Here is a 16,956-nt window from a genome sequence, read left to right on the forward strand (position 1 = left end):
TCACTGGATGGTAGCCTTGGACATGGCATCTATTTGAAACCCACTCACATGGAGTTATACTTCAACAATAACAGCCACCATCAAGCCTCCCAATGTAGAGTGTTTTTTTTCAACTTTGATTAACCGTGCAAGAACTATTTCAGACCCGGAGAGTCTCCACGAGGAAATAAGACGATTACGCATGATGTTCCTACAGGATGGCTACAAGGTGAAGGAAATTAATCGGACCCTTAAAAGGGCTGATGGAAATACCAGGAAACATAACAAGGAGAACGAACCTGTTGCTAACACCTGCCTTCCCTATATTTCCACAATTTCTGGAAAGATTGTCAGGATCCTGAAAAATACCCAATTAATATCATCCATAAACCCATAAGGAAACTCAAATCAGAGTTTATATTGGTCACAGATGACCTGTAACTCAGGATGGCTGGTGTTTCCCGATTTCCCTGTGAATGCAGAGCAGTGTATGTCCGCCAGACAGGACACACAGTGGAAACTGCATCAAGGAGGACGGGAGGTGAATCTGTCTGGATTACCCAGAGAAATTCGGCAGTAGCAGAATATTGCACTTGCAAAGGCCATAGGATAGACTTCGACACCACAAAACTACTGTGCCGTGCATGTGGATTTTGAGATCATCTGTCGAAGGAAGCCATTGAAATAAAACTAGAGGAAAAAGAATTTTAACAAAGACAAAGGTCTTGCTCTAAGTAAGAACTGGAATTCAAATGTAAACAAGATGGAACAGCAGAAACCTGATTGGATGAGGACTAACCAATCAGGAGGGACGGACAACAGGGGTATAAATACCACTGGACTAGACAGGCCCAGGCATCATCCCTGATGAAAATGGAAGAGCTTGACAGTGGTTAAAATCGATACCTGTACCTGGCTGGAAGCCCAAGAAGAGTTCATTTAGTTCTTACCATCTTTGTTCAAACCACTGAGATGCAGACACTGAATGTGAATGCCATTGATCAATATTCTCTCCCGCTCATATACACTTAACATTATGATCCAACTTGTTTTGTCTCACTTGATCAACTGCACTCAATGACCACTTTGCACTTTTACTGATGCAAACTGTCTAATTGCCTTTGTTGCAAATAGTGTCTTTATAGCCACACTGCAGAAATGATCAAATTTAATCTATTTTTTTGTTACAAGTCCACTCTGTACATTCATTATCAACAAAAAGACTAATAATTGATAATGCCAATAAAATTAATTGAAGGCATCTTTGACTCTGGTAATGGTGTATAGCAGACATTATTGATTCAGTCATTTGTTGTACATTGAATTCTCAGGATGGAAAATGGGAAAAAATACACAACAGATGACTGAATCATTATTCCCCATTTCATACTCTCAACAGATATTGAAGTTACCATTCAAACTAAGAACAGAAGAAAACAAAAGTGAGAAACAATGGTGGGAAAGATGCTGGAGTCAATTATAAAAGAGGAAATTACGACACATTTGGATAGCAGTAGAAGGATCAGTCCAAGTCAGCATGGATTTATGAAGGGAAAATCATGCTTGACTAATCATCTGGAGTTTTTTGAGGATGTAACTATGAAAATGGACAAGGGAGAGCCAGTGGATGTAGTGTACCTGGACTTCCAGAAAGCTTTTGATGAAGTCCCACATAGGAGATTAGTGGGCAAAATTAGGGCACATGGTATTGGGGGCAGAGTACTGACATGGATGGAAAATTGGCTGGCTGACAGGAAACAAAGAGTAGCGATTAACGAGTCCCTTTTGGAATGGCAGGCTGTGACCAGTGGGGTACTGCAAGGTTCAGTGCTGGGACTGCAGCTGTTTACAATATACGTTAATGATTTAGATGAAGGGATTAAAAGTAACATTAGCAAATTTGCTGATGACACAAAGCTGGGTGGCAGTGTGAAATGTCAGGAGGATGTTATGAGAATGCAGGGTAACTTGGACAGGTTGGGTGAGTGGGCAAATGTATGGCAGATGCAGTTTAATGTGGATAAATGTGAAGTTATCCACTTTGGTGGCAAGAACAGGAAGGCAGATTACTATCTAAATGGAGTCAGGTTAGGGAAAGGGGAAGTACAATGAGATCTAGGTGTTCTTGTACATCAGTCAATGAAAGGAAGTATGCAGGTACAGCAGGCAGTAAAGAAAGCTAATGGCATGCTGGCCTTTATAACAAGAGGAATTGGGTACAGAAGTAAAGAGGTCCTTCTGCAGCTGTACAGTGCCCTGGTGAGACCCACCTGGAGTATTGTGTACAGTTTTGGTCTCCAAATTTGAGGAAGGACATTCTTGCTATTGAAGGAGTACAGCGTAGGTTCACAAGGTTAATTACCGGAATGGCGGACTGTCATAAGTTGAAAGATTGGAGCGACTGGGCTTGTATACATTGGAACTTAGAAGGCTGAGAGGGGATCTGATTGAAACGTATAAGATTATTAAGGGATTGGACACGCTGGAGGCAAGAAGCATGTTCCCGCTGATGAGTGAGTCCAGAACTAGAGGCCACAGTTTAGGAATAAGGGGTAGGCCATTTAGAACAGAGATGCGGAAAACTTTTTCATCAGAGAGTGGTGGATATGTGGAATGCTCTTCCCCAGAAGGCAGTGGAGGCCAAGTCTCTGGATGCATTCAAGAGAGAGTTAGATAGAGCTCTTATAGATAGTGGGGTTAAGGGATATGGGGAGAGGGCAGGAACGGGGTACTGATTGTGTATGATCAGCCATGATCACAGTGAATGGCGGTGCTGGCTAGCAGGGCCGAATGGCCTATTCCTGCACCTACTGTCTATTGTCTATTGAGAACGGTCTACTTAGGCTATGTCCACACTACACCGGATAAATCTGTAACTGAAGCTTTTTCTGTTTGTTTTTACTCTCCGTCCACACTAAAACGGCGTTTTCATCCCCCAAAACCAGAGCTTTTCAGAAACGCTTTCCAGGGTGGGTATTTTTGAAAACGCTGCTCGGGCAGATCAGTGTGGACAGGGTAACTGGAGAAATCTGAAAACGCCATCAGACCGCAGCATGCTATTTCATTGTTTTCTTGAATGCAACCTAACAAATTCAGAACAGACGGCAATGAGACTGAAGTCAGAAGAGTTAGAAATGTACTCACCAAATACTTTGACCCATAACTTACTGAATAAATAAGTATACTCACTTTGCCCTGTTTTCTGTCCTTGCTCTTATGAAGGTGGTTTACCTATTTATGCAAATACTTCTCTGATAATAGATGTGTAACAGCCTAATGTAACATTGTATGGAAATACAAGATGACACTGATGCAGACATTAAAACTATACATTTAACAAGGTGGTTTATTAATGCAACAGAGTTAGTCAGTTTTTCAATGTTCATCATCAGCCAGGTCAATCTCTCCATGAACTCCCTGTTGGTTGCCTCCATACGCTCCAGTCTTTGTTTTTTTTTTACTTTTAAGTTCTCCTGCATGAGAGCCAACAGCTGTCCATTGTTTTAAGTTTTTCTAGTTTGTAACTACACAAGCGCGCACTTTTACGGCGAGATTCGACACCAAACATGTCACTTGTTTTTGGTAGATGTGTCCTGTGCATGCTCAGTAGGAGGAGATTCACCGAAATCTCCGTTTCAATGTGGATAGAGATATTTTCAAAAACGCATAGTATGGATGCCTATCGTTTTTACGCGAAACTGGTGTTTTCAAAATTATCCGGTCTAGTGTGGATGCAGCCTTAGTCCTGCAATTCAATATGATAATTTCTGATCTGCCCTAGGCCTCTCTCCTCCTTCTTTCCTGTTCATTATATTCTCAGTTCCCAATCTTTGAAAAAATATAAGGGTTTATACTATATACTTTATAGCAATGTTGACTGTTTATGCATTTAAATAGATGCTGCCTGACCTGACAAGTTTTGCTACCATTTTGTGTGTGTTGCTAAGCATTTAGGGAAGCTTGGTTTTACCAGCGGGTGAAATAAGGATCATCATCAATTTACCGTATAGAAACTCTCTCAAATAAAATCGAAGAATACCTATTGGATAAGTAAGTCCTTAAGATATAGAAAAAAACTAGTTCAGAATCAGAATCAGGGTGAATATCACTGGCAAATGCTTTGAAATTTGTTAACTTTGTGGTAGCATTACAATGCAATACATAATAATAGAGAAAAAAAACTGAGTTACAGCATATAACTGTTTTTTATATATATATATAAAATAGTTAAATTAAATCAGTCGTGCAAAATAAGTGTAGTGAGGTAATGTTCATGAGTTCAATGTCCATTCAGAACTCAGATGGCAAAAGGGAAAGAGCTGTTCCTGAATTGCTGTGTGTGCCTTCAGGCTTCTGTACCTCCTTCCTGGCAATAAAAATGAGAAGAGGGCACATCCTGGGTGATGGGGGTCCTTAATGATGGGCACTGCCTTTTTCCGGCACCAACTCTTGAAGATGCCCTGGATACTACTTTGACCTGTGCAGTAGCCCCCAGCCCCCCATACCAGACAATGAGGCAGCAGGTTAGAATGCTCTCCTAGGTACATCTGCAAAATTTTTCAAGTGTTTTTGGTGACGTACCTAGTCTCCTCAAACTCGTAATGAAATAGAGCTGTTGTCTTGTTGTCTTTGTGGCTGCATCAATATGTTCGGTCCAGGTTAGGTCCTCAGAGATATTCAAAGGTTCAAAGAGAACACCCAGGAACTTGAAATTGCTTACTCTTTTTACTTCTGATCCTCCTGTGAGGAATGGTGAGTGTTTCCTTGTTTTACCCTTTCTGAACTCCACAATCAGTTCATTTGTCTTACCGATGTTGAGTGGAAGGCTGTTTCTGCAATGCCATTCAACTAGCTGGTATATCCTGTTCCTGTACACCCTTTCATCACCATCTGAGATTCTACCAACAATCATCAGCAAATTTATTGATGGCATTTGAGCTGTGCTTAGCCACACAGTTCTGGGTGTAGAGAGTGTAGAACAGTGGGCTAAGTACACATCCCTGAGCTGCGCCAGTGTTGATAGTCAATGAGGTAGAGATATTATTTGTATTCTGCACAGATTGTAGTCTTCTGGTTAGGAAGTCAAGGAACCAGTTGCAGAGGGAGAGAAAGAGGCTGAGGTTCTGGAGGATTTTGATCAAAACTGTATGAATGATGATGTTAAATGCCGAGCTGCAAATGCCGAGCAATAAATAGCATCCTGACATAGGTATTTGTATTTTTCAGGTAATCTAAGGCTGTGTGGAGAGCTAATGAGATCATGTCTGCCGTAGACCTATTGTGGTGATAGGCAAATTGCAGTGGGTCCAGGTTCTTGCTGAGGCAGGAGTTGATTCCAGGCACAATCAAACTCTCGAAGCACTTCAAAGTTCTAAGCAAATTTATTATCAGAGTACATATATGTCACCATATACTACTTTGAGATCTGTTTTCTTGTGGGCATTCACAGTAGGTACAAAGAAACACAATATAAGCAATGAAAAACTATACACAATCAAAGATGGGTGAACAACCAAATTACAAAATAAGGCAATTTGTGCAAATACAAAAAAATCAATTAATAATAGTAATATCTCATGAGTGTTTTCTGTCCCCCGATCTGGCAGGTTGGAGAATGCTCTGCAGATACACAGGGCAGGTGGGAAATAAAAATACCAAAACAGAAACAATGCCAGACCCAGACTGGACAGTGCTCTGGTCAGTGTCTGTTCCCCATGTCAGGGGTGGGTGAAACCAAAACCTGGCGGTAGGTATTAAACGCTGCAGTATACTTATTTACTTTAGAAACAGAGAGATTTCTACAGAATAAAGTAATGTGGCTGCTGCCTGGGGATCACCAGGGCATGCCTGGAGCTAGCACTGGGCATGACAGTAAGTGAACTGCTTGTGGTGCATTGCTGAATAAGCGGGCAGGCACTAGGAAACCTGAAAAAGATACAGCCAGCATTCAAAGTAGCTTACCAACACCACCGACTGTGACTGCAGCAGGTATTTCTCAGGGGATCTGTCCACTTACAGCTGAGAGCACTCAAGCAGTTAAGGGAAGAATGACACAAATGAACTGGCTATTAGAAGTAAGCACATTCATAATCTGTGTATGTTATTGAGTAGTGGAAATTGAGACTGACATGACAGCATTCAAGGACAAAGTTCATCAATAGCTTATAGCACAATATTCCTTCATGTAAGTAAACGTGCAAAGAATAGCAGATCAATGTAAAGAGATATGTTAAACCAAATAAAACATGAAGTTGCAAAGATCTAGAAAGAAACCAATCTAATGACCACAACAAGAAAATAATGAAGATGCCACCCCATCCCCAAGCACTGACGCAGATAGAATTACTTCAACAAATGCTCCAAAGCCTGATGGTAACAGCAACAACACAGATTCAGAGCCTCCACAGAACACTGATGACAAAGTTGACCTTAGAGATAAAATTCTCCTTATATTTAACGCCACACTAAAGGAATACATGTGCACTGATCCAACAAAAAGTCGGCACATATCGAAACAAAACATCATTAAAATTTGCAAAAAGTTGTTAATACTCTTAAAAATATTATACTACCACAATATTTAGGAAAACTTACAACATTTGAAGATGCACACACAATAATAAACTGCACAGCATTAACATCAGTGCAGTGCAAGTGCTCCAAAATAGAGACACTCATTAAGAGAAATCCAAAACTGACTAATGAAATGAGAGTACCAAAATCAGTTCTGGAAAAAATTTTTATGTAGGGTGTTGAAACTAAATTCGACACACCAAAACAACATCAACCCTAGCACAGAATTACCAGCAAACATAGAGGAAATGAACTTTTGGCCTAATATCTGGCCAAGCAGAGCAACGCACAATCAAGAAGCAAGCTGAATTCGGGAGGAAATAGAACACACGCACATAACTGAAGACATGCGAAGACTTGAATTTACAATGGATATGGTAAAAGTGGATATAACAAATACCCATAACTGGAAAATCACTGGCAGTGATGATATTCATAATTATTGGTATATCAAAATTATTTGCCTTCATCCATACCTGTGAGTACATATCAGCAACTACACTGAATATTTGAAAAATTCTTGCAACATCTGATGAAGAATTAGGTACTATAATCGCTCTATCTATTAACAAGCAAAAAAGAATAAACACCATTATCAAAATAAACCAGGGCATTTTCCAGGATGACTCTCTAAACCCACTCGCTCATTTATTGAATCAGGTTAAAATTGGGCATCAAATCAGAGATGACTGAACAAATTATACCTTGACACACCTTCTAAGCATGCTCGATTTGAAATTATACAATCCTTCATCAGGAAAACCAAAGCAATTAATTCAAATAGTAGAACCATCTTCTGAAGATATAAACATGAACTTGGGCTGGATAATTCCAGTTTCTGAATTAAAAGAGGAAACTAAGAGACTTTGAACAAAGTTTACATTGTCCCAATAGTGGTATCTATAAGTTGTATCATCCCAAAGCCATACACAATAGTATTAAATTGTTAGGCCTACACAGCAATATCTATGTAAAACCCCCAAACGATACCATACTAAGCACCACTAGAATAGTCCAAAATTTTCTAGCAAATGAGAAATGACTGTGCTTGGCTATGGCCATCCCTCAGGTTTTACCAACTTGTAAATAAGTAGATAGACAGACAGACAGACAAACAAACAAACAAATAAATAAATAAAGGGCAAATAATATTGAGAACATGGTTGGTTGATTTCTTGAAAATGATTCCCTAGGTTGTGGAATCAGATCATGGTTGAGGTGAGTGAAGTTATCCATGCTTGTTCAGGAGCCTGATGGTTGATGGATCATAACTTCTTGAACCTGGTGGCCTAGGAGCCAAGGCTCCTGTGTCTCCTTCCCACTGGCAGCAGAGGAATGGCATGGATGATGGTGGTCCTTAACAACAGGTGCTGCTTTCTTGTGCCAGTTGTCCTTTTAGAGGAGCCCAGTGATGGGAGGGATTTTCCTATCATGGACTGGGCTTCATCCCCTTCTTTTTGTAGGCTTTTCTGTTCTTGGGCATTGGTATTTCAGTACCAGGACATGATGCAACTAGTCAGCATACTCTCATCATTGTTTCTGAAATGATAACAATCATCTGATTGAAATGTACATAAAGGCCAAGCACTCAAAGGGCGCACCACAGTCAACAGCACACTGGCGATATCTCCTCGTATGGTGACAGAACAATTGCAAGTAAATTGCCAAGATTAGAAAAAAATGTGCTGAGTTGAAAGTCAGTAAAACACCCTACTGATCATGAGAAAAGGTAACATTGTAGATGGAGATGGAAGACTTTGAGAGGCACAACTCAAAGAGGTGCTGCCTCACAAGATAACTGGCCACTGTGAATTTCCCCTAGTATGTTGGAATCTTGATGGAGTTGATATGAACGAGGACATGAAAATTAAGCAAAAGTGAGATTAATGTAAAAAGGTGGTTGATTGTTTATTGAAGACTTATTGGGCTGAGGGGCCTGTTTTTGTGTGGTATGACTGCACGACTCCATGAGAATAAGGCTAGCCAACAACTTGGACATGTATTTAACTCTAGTCCCTGGTTTATCAGAGTAGTTTTGTATGTATGTGGTTAAACAAAAATGCTGAAAAGGTTTCTGATAATAATAAAGATATCAGCTAACTGAAGGGCCAAGGTGTATAAAGCAAGGCTGAAAAAAGAAGATATAACATGCTGGTTAGACAACTTGAAGATGTTACCAAGTTACTTGTGCTGGGTTGGAAATTTAAAGCACAATGTTTAAGTCAGAACCAGAATCAGGTTTATTATCAATGGCACGTGACGTGAAATTTGTAAACTTAGCAGCAAAAGTTCAATGCAATACATAATCTAGCAGAGAGAAAAAAAATAATAAATAAAATGAAACATAATAAATAAACAAGCAAATCAATTACTTATATTGAATAAATTTTTAAAATGTGCAAAAACAGAAATACTGTATATTAAAAAAGTGAGGTAGTGTCCAAAGCTTCAATGCCCAATTAGGAATCAAATGGCAGTGGGGAAGAAGCTGTTCCTGAATCGCTGAGTGTGTGTCTTCAGGCTTTTGTACCTCCTACCTGATAGTAACAGTGAGAAAAGGGCATGCTCTGGGTGCTGGAGGTCCTTAATAATGGATGCTGCCTTTCTGAGACACCACTCCCTAAAGATCACATTCACATTGCTTTTAATATTTAGCTTTGGGAGGAACATTTCAAGATTGGGAAGAGTATTGACTGAAGAGACAGCAGTCTGACCGGAAGTTTCAGAAGGGCAATATCACCTCCTTCACTAGTGCTCCACCCATCATCTCTCTTCCACTGGTACTCTGTGGCTGCACTGTATGCCATCTAGAAAGTGCACCAAAGTTGCCTACACTGTATACTTCAAAAGCATCTCCCAGACCCATGAGCTCTACCTCCAAGAAGGATAAGGGCAGACAAATTAAGAAAGTCTCCTTCAAATCTCTGCCTTCCTTCATCAAATCCCTTCCACCCATCATAATCCCTCTACACATACGGTCACACGCTAGCCTCAAGGGCTGCTTTAACTCTGCTGTTGTAATTCTATTGAATTGATCTTTTGTATTATAAGATGGACTTTTCACTTTACAATTTACTTTGTTGTGGCCTTTCTTCTCATTGTCTGCTGGCACTGCATTTTCCCTCTAAGTGTAATGTTTTATTCTGTATTCTGTTTTTGTTGTTTCATTGTTCTAGCATGATGTATTGATGTGCTGAAATTGTCTGTATGGAGAGCTTGCAAAACAAAGTTTCACTGTACATGAGACAATAATAAACGAATAATTTACATACTTCATACTGAATTGGAAGTATATAATTTTTCTTCCTTTGTTGTTCAATCTAAAATCCCTACCCAGGCGTACCTTCAGAAAATGGTAGACCATAATACCATTAGACAGAGCAAAATTAGGCCAGCTCGGCCATTCAATCATGACTATCTATTTTCCCTCAAGCCCTGTTTTTCTGCATTCTCCTCTTAAAATTTGAACCTATCAACATCTCTTTAATTATACCCAAAAACATGGTCATCATAGCCATCTGTGCTGATGAATTCCACAGATTTACTACCCTTTGACTAAAGAAATTCTTCCTCATCTTTCTTCTAAAGGGGTGTCCATGTATTCTGAGGCTGCACCTTCTGGTTCTTAGACTCTCCCACTACTAGAAACATCATCTCCCATCCAGTCTATCTAGAACTTTCAATTTGGCAAGTTTCATTGAGATGCCCCCTCATTCTTCAAAATACCAGCAAGTACTGCCCTAGAGTGTGGCACATGGCCAAGTGGTTAAGGCGTTGGACTAGCAATCTGAAGGTCGTGAGTTCGAACCACAACCGAGGCAATGTGTTGTGTCCTTGAGCAAGGCAGTTAACCACACATTGCTCCAGTCCACCCAGCTGAATGCTGGGGGTTAACCTCGTGATAGACTGACATCCTACTGGGGGGGGGGGGGAGGGGGGAGTCTCGTACTTCACGCCACGTAAACCGACATAAGCACCGGCCTGATGAGCCTATAAGTCTTGGGACAGACTTTAACTTTAACTGTTAACTGCCCTAGAGCCATCTGATTCTCCTCATATATAAATCTTTTGTTCCTGAGATCATTCTCACACCCTGCTTCTAGACCTTCTCCAATACCAGCAGATCCTTTCTTAGATAAGAGGCCCAAATCTACTCACAGTATTCCTAATGTGTTCCGACCAATGCTTCATAAAACCTCAGCATTACACTTTTGCTTTTACTGTATATTCTAGTCTTCTCAAAACGAAGGCTAACATTGCATTTGCCTCCCTTGCTATCGACTCAATCTGCAGGTAAACCTTTAGGGAAACCTGCACCATGACTCCCAAGTCCACCTGCACCTCCAATTTCTGAATTCTCTCCTTGTTTAGAAAATAGTCTACAACTTTTGGAGAAAGGATCAGTTAATGCAACAGTTCAATGATTTTTCATTAGAAATGGAAAAAGTGTGAAAATGAATGTGTTTTAAGTTTTGGAGAAGGGGAAAAGTAGAGGGAACTGAGGGAGAAGACCATTAGACAGTTAGTGATGCAGAGATTCATGAGAGGATGGTAAATCAAAGGAGGAGCTATAAATAGAGAAAAAGGAAAGACAACAGAGAGAAGAAAACATTAATAGTGGAACATCAAAGCTGCTGGCATTCTTAAGTGAAAGAGAATGCCGACAAAACTCAGCAGGTCCAAACTTTGACTGCCCTGAATTTTTTAAACGTTTATTTACTTCCCTTCCTAATCTAAATGAATATATGTTGATAATGGGTGGAGATTTTAATTGTTGTTTGAATCCTTCGATGGATAGATCTAAACCTATTCGTACTCTTCCGAACAGATCAGCCCTACTTATTAATTCGTTTATGGTTGATTCGGGAATTACAGAAATATGGCGGTTTTTGAATCCTAAAGATAAAGAATTTTCATTTTTTTCACATGTATATCATAGCTATTCTAGAATTGACTATTTTCTTATTGATCATCGGTTATTAATGGATGCTATTGATTGTAAATATGATTCTATTACTATTTCGGATCATGCACCTTTGAAGTTATCTATTAAGATTTCGGACTATTCCAATAATATCAGATCTTGGAGGCTTAACGCTACTTTGCTTCAAGACCCAGAATTTATCACCTATATAAAACAACAAATTGACTTGTTTTTCTCAACAAACTGTACTGAAGAAATCGACAGAGGAATACTTTGGGACTCTTTTAAGGCTTTTATTCGTGGACAAATTATCTCATATTCTGCTGGTAAAAGAAAACAAAGATATTTAGATATTGCTTTATTAGTGGATAAAATCAAGGAAATTGATAAGATTTATTCCGTGACTCCTACCAAAGAACTTTATAAGAAGAGAGTTGAGCTTCAAATGGAACATAGTTTACTATTATCTTCTTCAATTGAAAATCAATTAATTAGGACCAGGGCTCAATTCTATGTTCACAGTGATCGTACTGGTAAACTGTTAGCTAATCAATTAAAAGCTATCTCGACTAAGCGACAAATTATTAAAATTCGCAAACAAGACGGTAATTTAACTACTGATCATAACGAAATTAATAATACCTTTCAAGATTTTTATAAATCTCTATATCAATCAGAATTTGATGGTGACCAGTCCATGATAGATAATTTTTTTAACAATTTGAATATTCCTAAACTGACTGATGAAGACCATAGCCTGTTAGATGATCCTATCTCTATGGTGGAAATAGGAGAGGCTATCTCATCAATGAATGCAGGGAAAGCTCCTGGTCCTGATGGTTATATAGTAGAATTTTTTAAAACTTTTTCTTCTTTGCTCTCTCCTTGGTTATGTGAAATTTTTAATGATGCGTTTGCTAAGAAGAGATTACCTCAATCTTTTTATGAAGCTAATATCTCTCTAATTCTTAAAAAAGATAAAGATCCTACTTTATGTACATCTTATCGCCCTATATCACTATTAAATGTATTTTCTAAGATTCTTACAAAAATTTTAGCTATTAGATTAGAAAAAGTACTATCACAGATTATTTCAGAAGATCAAACTGGTTTTATGAGGAATCGGTATTCCTTTTTTAATGTTAGAAAATTGATTAATATAATTCATACTTCACCATCCACAATCCCAGAATGTGTTATTTCATTAGATGCTGAAAAAGCTTTTGATAGAGTTGAATGGATATATTTATTTAATACATTGAGAAATTTTAATTTTAGTCCTAACTTTATATCATGGATTAAATTAAAATATCATAAACCTGTTGCTTCTGTTCTTACAAATAACTATAGATCCTCTTTCTTTCAATTATCTCGTGGTACGAGACAAGGCTGTCCCTTAAGTCCTTTATTATTTAATATTGCATTAGAACCTTTAGCTATTGCTATTCGTGAATCTCCTAATATTTTTGGTATTATCCGTAATGAGAAGTTATACAAATTATCACTTTATGCTGATGATTTGCTGTTATATATTTCTGACCCTGATAGGTCTATTCCCACTATTTTATCCTTGTTGGTTCAATTTGGTACTTTTTCTGGTTATAAACTAAATTTAGATAAGAGTGAATTATTTCCTTTAAATGCACAAACTTTATTGAGTGATAGGATACCATTTAAAGTTGTTACTGATAACTTTACCTATTTAGGTATAAAAATTACCAAGAAATATAAAGATTTATTTAGACTGAATTTTTTACCTATGCTTCATCAAATTCATCAACTTACTACAAGATGGTCTCCTTTGTTTTTATCATTAATTGGTCGGATTAATGCTATTAAAATGATGATTTTACTGAAATTTTTATACTTATTTCAAGCCCTACCAGTTTTTATTTCTAAATCATTTTTTGATAACATTGATTCAAAAATTTCCTCATTTGTGTGGCAAAATAAAAACCCTAGGTTAAGCAAAAAGCAATTACAAAAATCTAAAAAAGATGGTGGTTTAGCTTTACCTAATTTTAGATTTTATTATTGGGCAAATAATATTCGTAATTTAATGTATTGGAAACTAGATTTGGATTCACCACTGTGCCCACAGTGGGTAAATTTGGAATGCAATGAGGTAAAGGGATATTCTCTATTCTCTGTTCTTGGTTCTTGTCTTCCTGCTGATTTAGTTAAATTTAATAAACAAATATCTAATCCTGTTATTAAACATACATTACGAATTTGGTTTCAATTTCGTAAGTTTTTTACTTTGAAAAACTTTGCTCTTGATAGCCCTATCTTACTTAATTTCTTTTTTAAACCCTCTTGGACAGATCAAGCTTTTAACATATGGAAAAGGAAAGGTATAAAATATTTTCGTGATCTTTTTTTTGAAGATACTTTGATGTCATTTGACCAACTTTCCAACAAATTTGAATTACCTAAATCTAATTTTTTCAGATATTTACAAATTAGAAATTTCTTATATAAAGTTTTACCATCTTTTCCTAATTCAACTTTGGTGGACTTTACAGATTTGATTTTTACCTTAAATCCTTGTCAGAAGGGATTAGTAGCTTTTATTTATAATATGATTATGAAGATACAACCAGAAATATCAGTCAGAATTAAACAAGAATGGGAAAAAGAACTTCGATATAATATATCAACAGATAAATGGGAAAAAATTTTGCAAATGGTTAATTCTTCTTCTATATGTGCTAAACATGCCTTAATACAATTTAAAATTGTACATAGAGCTCATATGTCTAAAGATAAACTTGCTCGATTCTATTCTCATATTAACTCTCAATGTGACAGATGTCATTCAGAAGTGGCCTCATTGACCCATATGTTTTGGTCATGTCCCACTTTACATAATTACTGGAAGGACATATTTACTACTATTTCCTCAATTTGGAATATAGATTTACAACCTCATTTTATTACTGCAATTTTTGGCATACCAAATGAAGATGGTAATCAGTTTTCCCCTTCAATTAGACGAATGATTGCTTTTGTAACATTAATGGCCAGAAGGTCTATATTACAAAATTGGAAAGAAGTAAATCCTCCTACCATGTTTCAATGGCTTTCTCAAACTATTTCTTATCTGAGCCTGGAAAAAATTAGAAGCACTATTTTTGACTCATCAATTAAATTTGACGAAACTTGGAGACCGTTTATTCGACATTTTCATATGAATTAATTTGGCCTTTTCCAGACCTTCTTTCTGCTTATTCATGTTCAGGTATGGAGTTCCGGAGTTTGTTGACACTATCATATACTTGTAAACTATTATTATTGCCCATGTTAGTTTAGTTTAGTGTTTTATTTTTTTTAATATATACTTTTTTTCACATATTTTCAAATTTTTTTTTCTCTTTTAATGGTTATTTTTGTTTTTTTTTCATATATAATCATATGGACTTGATTGACTAAGGCATTTTCTTCTGTTGATGTTTAATAGGATATTGTTATCTTATTATCAATGTGATTTCAAGTCTATTGTACTCATAATTTACTCATTATTATGTTATGTTTTTTTTGTGTATATATGAAAATCAATAAAAAGATTGAAAAAGAAGAAAAAAAAACTCAGCAGGTCAGGTAGGATCTGTGAAGAGAGTAAAACTGAGTTAATGTTGCAAGTTCATGAACTTACATCAGAAATGGCCAATTCTGATACAAAATGGAAAGACTGGTTACCTGAAATAGTTGAGTTGAACATTGAGTCATGATGGCTGCAAAATGTCTAAAAAGACGAGTCTCTATGGCTCCAGTTTATGCTGAGCATCACTAGAAAGTTGTGAAAGGCAAATGCTGAGAAGCCAGAGAGAGAGAGTGTAACAGAAAATTAAAGTGGCAGGCAACCAGATGTTAAGGCTCATGGAGGTACACTTAAAAGTGGTACATACTTTGCATCTGGTTTCCCTATTATGGGGACTACAGGAGAAGGGAAGCCAATGGATAAAGAAAAAGAAAGACATTTCCAAACAACAAAAACTTTTAGGAAAGCAGATGTTGGAAATCTGATATAGAACTAGCAAATGTGGGAAAAACAAACACCCAATATTATATGCATAATACTCTTATTCAGACATGAGAACATAAATCTCTCTCTTTTCAGTTCTGCCCAACAGACGCTGCCCCAAAAGATCAATCATTTCTTGTTGATGCTGCCTGACCTGCTGAAGATTTCCCCCAACATTTTATTTTCAAAGCAATGATGTATTGTGAGCTGATCTTATTTCTGTTTCAAGATTCAAGATTGCTTAATTTCATTTCCAGCACATGTGTAAAGGGAACAAAAGAATTGCTACTCTGGATCCAATGCAGCACAAAAAAAATACAATAAAGCACACAATAATAACAAACAAAATACAATAAATATAGGTATGTAAAATAGCTTATATCCGTAGATTGATTGCATGTCCATAAAGAGACATTAGGCACAGGAGTGTCTGTATGTAAGGGGACTGGCAAAAAATGATAAAGTAGTGGTGGTTGGAGGTGTGGAGGGGTCATTAGTGGGTGGAGGTGTTTATCAGCCTTACTGCTTGGGAAAGTAACAGATCTTAGTCTGATGGTCCTGTTATGGAAGCTATATAGCCTCCTCTCTATTGACAGTGGGACAAACAGTCCATGAGCAGGGTGGGTTGGATCCTTCATGATGTTACTAGCCCTTTCCCAGCACCTTTCTGTATGTATGTCCTTGATGGTATGTAGGATGGTTCCAATGTTTATTTGGTCAGTTTGGACTACTCAATGTCGAGCCAGAGTGCAGTTCCTGTACCAAGCAGTGATGCAGCTTATTAGGATGTTCCCTGCTGCACACCTGTAGGATGACGTGAGTATAGAAGTGCACAGTCCAGCTCTCTTCAGCTTCCGCAGAAAGTAGAAGTATTGGCAGTCTTTCTTTATTGTGTAGAATATGTTCTGGGATCATGGATGGCTGTGCAAGATGTGCTTTCCCAGGCATTTGAAATTGCTCACAGTTTCCACTGCTGTGCCACCGATGTAAAAAGGAATGTGAGTGGCTCGAGTTCGCCTAAGGTTGATAATCATCTCCTTCATCTTGCTGACGTTGAGGAAAAGGCTATTTGTCTGACAGCAGGCCTGGAGCCCTTCCACCTCCTCTTTATAGGCCGGCTCATCATTGTTGGTGATGATGCTCACCACTGTCATTTCCTTGGTGAAATTGACAAAGTGATTACTTGAGTGTTTGGCCATACAGTCGTGTGTGAGCAGAGTGTACATCAGTGGGCTCAGCACACGTTGTCCAGTCCTGCACAGGTCCTTGATTATTCACCTCCAGTGATTGTTATTCTCTGGCAGATCAGAGAATAATGGCATGTTTACACCAAATAAAAAATAGGTACCTAATATTATGTTTTGATTTGCTTGAGAAATCCAAGCAACTACAGTAAATCTTTTTTGGAATAGCTCAAAATGTTCACTATATGGCTGTCTTCTCATATGTGAATTAC

Source organism: Hypanus sabinus, chromosome 10, assembly GCF_030144855.1.
Source record: "Hypanus sabinus isolate sHypSab1 chromosome 10, sHypSab1.hap1, whole genome shotgun sequence".
Classification (NCBI taxonomy): domain Eukaryota; kingdom Metazoa; phylum Chordata; class Chondrichthyes; order Myliobatiformes; family Dasyatidae; genus Hypanus; species Hypanus sabinus.